An 8073-nucleotide genomic window follows, 5' to 3' on the forward strand; every position below is an offset into this window, starting at 1 on the left:
TTCTTTGCAATGTGACCTCAGTGTGAACAGTCATATCAGAATTCATGTGACTGCTATTTCACTCTATATTGACGTTCATCATGTGGATCACTTCAGGACCTTGACATGTTCACACTGGAATCTGATTTGGGCCACATTAAACAAATGATGTGAACAGCCAAACAAAACAAACCAAATAAATCAGATTAGAGCAATAATCAGAATTGAGCACGAGGGCTTGCAGTGTGAACGTAGCCTTATTGACAGAGTAAGAAACCTGCAAGAGGCTTTTTATATTTTGCCATGAGGTCACAGTCAGGTTAGGTCTTTAATAAATCTGAGGGAAATATATTAAGCTGTTGTTTAGCTGCTATACGTGCCACCATGTTCACCAGCTACTCGCTAAAAAGTAGACATATTTTATTAACTGTGTGTCTGCTGTTTGGTGTTAGACAGGAAGGGTACAGTGGGTTTACCAGAGCTTTTTGGCGGATTACAGCTGCCTGCTGCAATGAAATGATGTAGATGACAACAGTCAAACTAAATCAAAAGAGGAAAGGCATTAAAACCAAAACAATGAACTGCAAGATGCTACAATGCTCTGTAAAGCTGAGGGGATCTGCAGTCAGGAAATAATTTTCTGTGGGTTCCTCACTATAAGACCCTTCTCACATTAGTCATTTGGTCCATTGTTGATACGTACATATTGATAAGTGCAGCTTTAAGAATTGAAGGAACAACATTATCTTGCTTGAGGTTGTCCACAAAATATGGACAAAAACCAGGTAGATTGAAAAATCAGTTATATATTTTTGACCTTAAAGACGCCCCAGCTCAACACACACACACACACACACACACACACACACATCCAGGCATTTTAAACTGCTCAGTGATGGTCAGCTACACATTTCTCAATCTTAAGACAAAAAATGGAGCAGTGAAGCAGCGCTATTATTCCATTATTCAGCATCATGAAGCTTTTTCTACTCACAATATGTTTCTGTTGTTGTTACCTTTTTGCACTATAGACCTTCCGACCAATTTGTCAGGTTGAGGAAATTCAGTGACATCATTTTAATTCAGTTTTAGAAATGTCTATCCACCGTGGCTCTCCAAAAATTTTAACAAGCCAATTCCTGTTTTAAAGCTTTGAAAGCATTTGTCCTTCCTTTGCTGCGACATGTTGTCCTTTTCCCCCGCACACTTTTGTGATTGCTGAGTTTCTCTCATGTCTCTTTTGTGTAAATGGTTGCACTTTTTCATATGACATTATTCCTTTCCTTGTTGTACAAATGCACAAAAGTCTGTGCTGCTGTACTCGGGTCTGGTCTAGGACTTTCCATTGTCTCAGACTGGGCCATTGGTCTTGCCAAATACTCTAGCTGGTCTTCAGCAACAAATCCAGCAATATATGTTTTGAAAAGTTACTTCCTCCTTCAAAACAAAACCACTGATGAAGCATGCTTGTATGGAGTAAATTGAAGATCCATCTAAAACTGGCACTGACATTGGCCGCCTGGTAACCATGGTTACCAATCTTATGCCTGGCTGCCATAACTCATCTCATTGGCAATGGCAAAAGCATTCTTTTTTTTTTCTGTCTCGGTATTGTCTCTCTCATTTGGACTTGGCCTTGACTCGGACTTGAACCTCTTATCACTTGGTCTTTACTTGGTCTCAACAAGTCCTGGTCTTGGGCTTGTCTTTGACTCAACCAAGGTCGTCTTGACTACAGCACTGACAAAACTACTGTAAGTTAGGGCTGCACAGTTAATCAAAACATTTCAAAAATTGAAATGTTTCTTGAAATCGAAGTGCAGTACCCAGATCGCAGAATCGCTATGCAAATCACAAGAGCTGCAATGTTTTAATAAAGCTAAAATGTGTGCCAAAACCGCATTATAATAAAGTACTGGAGGGCAAACAACGAAAACATGTTTATTTTGTACTGACCCCGCAAAATGGATGATTTTAATATTTGTTTTAGTGAAAATTCAATTTGTGATGAAAAAATGTATAAACCCACAATAAACGTGACTTATCGCAAAATGTTTTTACCATATTGTGCAGCTCTACTAAATATAGAAATATTAATTAAAACTGGCTCTATATAAGCTTAAACATGCAACCTGACTTTACAGATCCTGATCTACCCTATTTACTGCCTCACATACTGTATGCTCATGTATATACATATCTGTCTGTGTATGTTAATGTAGCTCTTTTCCCATGATATCAACAATTGCATGGGTCATGACTTCTAATCCATTCGATTTATCAGTGTGAGTCACTGCAGGTGACAAACCCTGTGTTTGCATAATCTGACTGGAGAAAATCAGCGGGGATTTTGACACTGACTCCAGATTTTCCATCTAATTGCAGTTTTTATAGCTCTGTAATAGACTTATTAACCAAACAAGTCTTCAAACGGACCGCTTTGATTTGGGTTACACAAGCGTGACTGCTGTGTGTAGCATCATCCGGCGCTGGAGGGAATAATGAGTCCAGAAGGAAAATCGTTTTTGAGCATCTGAGGTTGTGACAGGGTTTCTCTGGCTTTAGCAGAGATGAAGTCAGACAGTGAAGATCTGCTTTACTGCTTTGATCTGGCCTCGCTTCCTACTTAACTTCTGATGACACTGCACTTAAAGAGGGCACTGGGAACGTGAAGCTTTCCCTCTGACTTTCACCTTAGATGCTCTTAATATTCAGCCCATATGGAAAATTGCAGTGTCTCAGCTGCTTAAGAGGCAACACTAAAAGGGAAAATGTTTTAAAGACCAAAATTTGAGCCCACTCATCCTGTGCAAAAGCAGCTGCAGCTCAATATTTTTGAGACATGCCTGGGTTCTGTGTATTCAGTGTACATTTTCTGAGCATTTTTGCATGACTGTGTGCCACATTTGCAGGCACAAAGCTTTAGCCTGCACGTAGAGGGCACTCTTAGCTCGGTTTTCTGTGCAGTCCCGCCATGTAATACCACTGGGAAGTTATTTATAGAGGCTGGCTTCAAAGGAGGAGAGAGAGCAAGTTTTATTGAGGTGATTTTGCTTTTGTGTGAGACAAAAAGGACAGCTTGGTGTCTTTTGTCATCAACTTTACAGACTGCCTTCACATCCCCTAATCTCTATCATTTAGGGAAAGAAAATTATAGCAAATTAAGGCTTGAAACGTCTCTCTCTCGCAGCGACAGCAGTGGTTTTTGAAGCAAAAGTCCACCCTGCAGGAGGATTCTCATTTGATTTCGGACAGTTCGGCTCAGATGAAGAGACAAAATGTGCCGTCATCACACACAGACTTTCTCTGGCCTTATTGACAGTGAGTGGGAGGCCAAATTTGTGGACTCCTGTCAGCGCTGAGGGTGAAATTTCTGGTTTATGGGCAGGTTTTGTGCTGCACAGCTGTCAGCCTGACTATGAAATAAGCCTTGGGTGTAAAAGCTCAAAAACAAGCAAATAAACGCTTTGGAATCACTCATTGTCAGCCTCAGTGTCGCTGTCTAGAGCAGGTTTTACAGTCGTTGTTTGTAATATTTATCAGCTGATCAGGGTTTATCAATTTAGGCGTAAGAGTCAGCTGTCCATAGTTCCTGATGAAATTTCACACCCATAAATAATGTCCACATTCAATTTTAGACACCGGCACAAAACCACAGACAAACAAGGCCATCGGCAAGAAGACTGGCAGCTTCTACCAGTGAAACGCCAAAATTTATGTCTCCCAGAAATTGCCTTTCCTTGGCAGCGTGTCCTTGTTTTGTCCTCAGTGTGTGTTGTTTTTCTGCTTCACAAGGAAATTACAGCCTTTAATAACTAACAAGCAGACTGTACATCAGAGTCCAACATGTTTCTCTTAAAGTCATTGGTTTCTCGTGTTCTTGTGTGAAATTAAGATTACTTGCTTGTTTCTGCATAATTACATAAGGATCAAACTCATTTGTTTGAATCTCTGTAATTATGCAGAAACAAGCAAGTTGCTTTCATTTCTTTGTTGTCAGATGAAGTGTCTTTTGGCGGCATAAGACTTGTTTTGTACTGAACTTACTAAAGTAACTACTATTGAAAGTAACTAAGTACTTTTACTTAAGTACTGTACAATTTTGTACTTGACTTGAGTATTTCCATTTTATAAAATTTCATACTTCTGCTCCACTGCATTTCAGAGGAAAATATTCTATTTTAAACAGCTATAGTTTTGATTATACTTTGATTATATTGTGCAGACATATGATCAGCTCATAAAATATGATGCACTGTTACAGATTAAACTATCATAAATAAATCAAACAGCTTTACTTTTTTTCCACCACGACCAGCTACAGAATTAAAGTACAGTTAATGCATCAGTAATAATGATCATCCAGTAATATAATAAGAAGACACTGACAGGGGCATTCTGCCTGATGCAAACTTTACTTTTGATACTTTAAGTACAGTTTATTGATAATACCTTTATTAAATGAGTCATTTTATAGCATGGTTTTGATATACTTTTACTGCATTAATAAGTTTTTATTAACTGATTGTCTTTTTTTTTGTTTGAACCTGAAAACTGGCAAACAGTTGGCTATTTAAACATCCAGCAGACATGCAGCAACATTATTATTCATTTGGAGTTTCTGGCCAGCTGGTTACGTTCAAAATTACATCTCCTAATAGCTCGGTTTTTGATTTCCATCAACCAATGGAAATATGTGTCTCTTTAGCTTCTAGATGCTCCATTATGTTTACCAGCTAGTCGCTAACTGTGTCTGTGTGCTGCGTGGTGCTGAGCAGGTAGTGTACAGTGTACAGTTTCTCACTGAAAACAGTTGCCTGCTTTGGCCAAAAAAGACGACAACGATGAAAGCTGTGACCCTGAACCAAAACATTAAAGCTGCGTGCCAGAAATCCAAAACAATGAACTGAAAGACAGTAAAATGCTCCACAGTGCTTAGGGAAACTGCAAAGGCTGGTGATAATTCTGTGAGTGTGAGAGTGACTACAAGTGAGAGCTTGCACATTACACTATCATTTGATGTAGTGTCTCTATAAAAATATTGATTTTAGGTTTAAGTAAAAAATCTGAATACTGATTTTAGCTTATCTTGTATCTTAATAAGAGGAAATTGCTTGTATCTTCTTTTAGACAGCAGGAAGCAAAAACAGAGTTAATTAAAACTGTCCATAATGCTTATTTTGTTGATCTTGCTTAATTGCTATTTGCAATAATGGAATGGCACAATGTGAAAACAGGAAGACAATACAACAAGACTGATAATGTGATAAAACAATCATAATATCAAAGGAGACAGTAAAGTAGGACAGGCAGAAGCTGGCAGGACACGCACTGAGAACTGTAGAGAGCAAACAGCATAACAAATAAGACACAACAAGGACACCACAAACACACCATTAAGCATAAAGCTAGTAGAGTATGTGCTGACATCAGAGCGTCAGAAAACACAACAATTTCTGCAGATTTGGCTGCGGAAATTCAGGTAAGCTGACTACAGAATGGAGAAATGAATAATGGTCAGCTGTTGTTTAGACTGATTTGGACTAGGAAACTTTATTTTATATATATGTTCTGATCTGAAGTTAATGATATTGGGCTGCCCACTTCAATAGTCATGGCATAAAAGCAGTATCACTTTAAAAAGTTAATAAGTAATGAATCACCCACGCAAATCATACATCCACAGTAGCTTTGTTCATGAGGCATTTTGCCTGTTTTTGTTCAACCGTGAGAACATAGCTTCTCTTTCATTTATTCAACCACCTTGAAAAGGTCAGTGTTGCTGGTTTTGTGTTTAGTTGAGGTATTTCCTGTTTTATTTTGCAATACTTCTGCAATAATTCACCTTACTTCCTGTCTTTGTCTGTTTTCACTCCAGTTTTGATTGTCTGCCCCCACCTGCTTAGTTTCACTTGTCTAGTTGCCCTCCCCTCACCATTGTGTTTAGGCTTTATGTTCCTTTGTTTCATTGCGAGTTCGCCCTCGTTCAAGCTTTCAGCCTGCCCCCTCATGTCGTCTCTATATTGTACATACTACTTTCAGTTTTGGACTTTTGCCTGCCTTTTGTTTTGACTGTTTTTAGGACTAATTCCTCGTAGATCTGTATGTTTCACCAGTTTTTTGCATTTAAATCAAATGAATCTGCACCTGTTCTGCAAGTCTGCTTTTGGTTTCCATTCCTTGTATTCCATAACTTAGCATGCACTATTTGGTTTGTTTACAACGCACACAGCTGAACGTAAACAACAAAGAGGCAGTCTGTCAATAATTGCGATTAAAAACCTCAAATGAGACACATATTCCGAATGAGCTTTATGTGAATGCTCCAAAATACAGAATATTGGCACATCCCAGATATTCTTAATGCTCCGTTCAGAATAAGGCCTAATGAGGAATATCCATGTTTACATGACCCTTAACAAATGCGTTGTTGTCATGTTCTGAATAAATAGTAGGAAATTAGTGTGCATGTAAACCCAGGCAGGAGCAAAAATGCTAATTGTAATGGAAAACAAATAAAATTAAGAAAATAAAGTAATAATAAGTATTCCTGGAATCCCCATGTTCTAGTTTGGGCAACTTCAGTATTTCCAGCTCTTCTTTAAAAAAAAAAAACAATCCCTGAAATTAATTTTAGACCATCTTACAAAAGGCACACACAACTGGGAGATAAATCACAGCTGAGACCGGTGTTAAAAAAAACTACCCCCTGCCTCACACACACGGGGGGGGGTAAAAAAAAAATCAACAAACAAACAAAAACAATAGATGACACAGACTTTTGTCTTCGTTTCACATGCCGCTGTCATTAATCATGTCCTTCATCCCGGCAGTGCTGAGATTATGTGCTCGGCTGCCAAAGTTGGGCAAAAGTAGGGCACCGGTTTGGCATTTAATTACAATCAAACTGCTGACATACAAACTAATATGCTGCAAGTCACAGCAGTTTCTCTGACGCTTCTCGCGCTCGTCTCTATCCCACCAGCAGCCCTGCAAAAGCACCTTGCACTGTCTGCTTCTGCTATAATTTATTACTCAACTGTTTTACGTAACCATAAAAAGATACTGTGATCCCAGCATCCAGCAGGAGCCTTGCGTCCTGTGCATGTGAATTAACGTCATTATTCAAGATATTAATTGGGAGTAGATGTACAAATATTGAAGTCCGATCCGCGCGCAGGTCTGAGCTGAATTCTGATCGGTCCGGCATATAATTACACTCGTCCGCCCTGTAGGAGTGTCACCACAGGAAGTTTGAGTTCACTTCAGGCTCAGGTGCCAGCACGTCTCCAGCCCTTTCCACATCACTCCTTCCCACCTCTCGGCTTGCTAAAAACCCATCCAGCTTCACTTAACGTCAGATCACATCACCATATAGTGATTCCTGACCGTACGCTCTTTGCACCCATTCAGGATGCCTTTTACTGACGGTTCCTGCGTGTTTTCTTGAAATGCAAACACAGGTTTGAGCAGGACATGAGGGTGCTTTAATCACAGAGCCAGCTTTTTTTTCTGACCAGCAGACCGCCTCCTGACCTATCACACTGCAGGCAGCTATACTTAGGCGTGTCCTGCCTACGGGGGCAAGGTTACCCAGAATTCATACAGCAGCAGGTTGCATCTTTCATGCCATGACGTGAGGTAAAAAGGTCACCTGTCTGGGCACCATGTCAGAGTGTGGATGAACAAACATATCCTCTCTCTCGCTCTGTGAGGTGAAACTGCACCAGATACTAATAGACCTCTGAGGTTGTAATTCATCACACGCCTGATGTTGGAGGGGTTTTTCTTTTTAGTTGTGCAAGATATTTGCACATGTCAACAATATTTTGGCCACAGTAAACTGTAGTGAGTATAGCATGTCTTAAAGCCCAACTTAGTTTCAAATCTTAAAGATCCCCTCCAGACATGTATTACAGTATCCGACAGACTAGCAGACTATTTGTACATATTGATTGATTCAAATCCTTAATAAGTCATTTACTCCTTCTACCTCATTAAAAATACCAGAATCTCTAGATATGCAAATATTGTTCATTTCTAAAGTTTTCCTACTGGACACAAAATGTTTCCTACTTCACTGTAGTCCATTCT

The sequence above is a fragment of the Morone saxatilis genome, unplaced genomic scaffold, assembly GCF_004916995.1.
Source record: "Morone saxatilis isolate NCDOM2014 unplaced genomic scaffold, NCSU_SB_2.0 Contig10, whole genome shotgun sequence".
Lineage (NCBI taxonomy): Eukaryota > Metazoa > Chordata > Actinopteri > Moronidae > Morone > Morone saxatilis.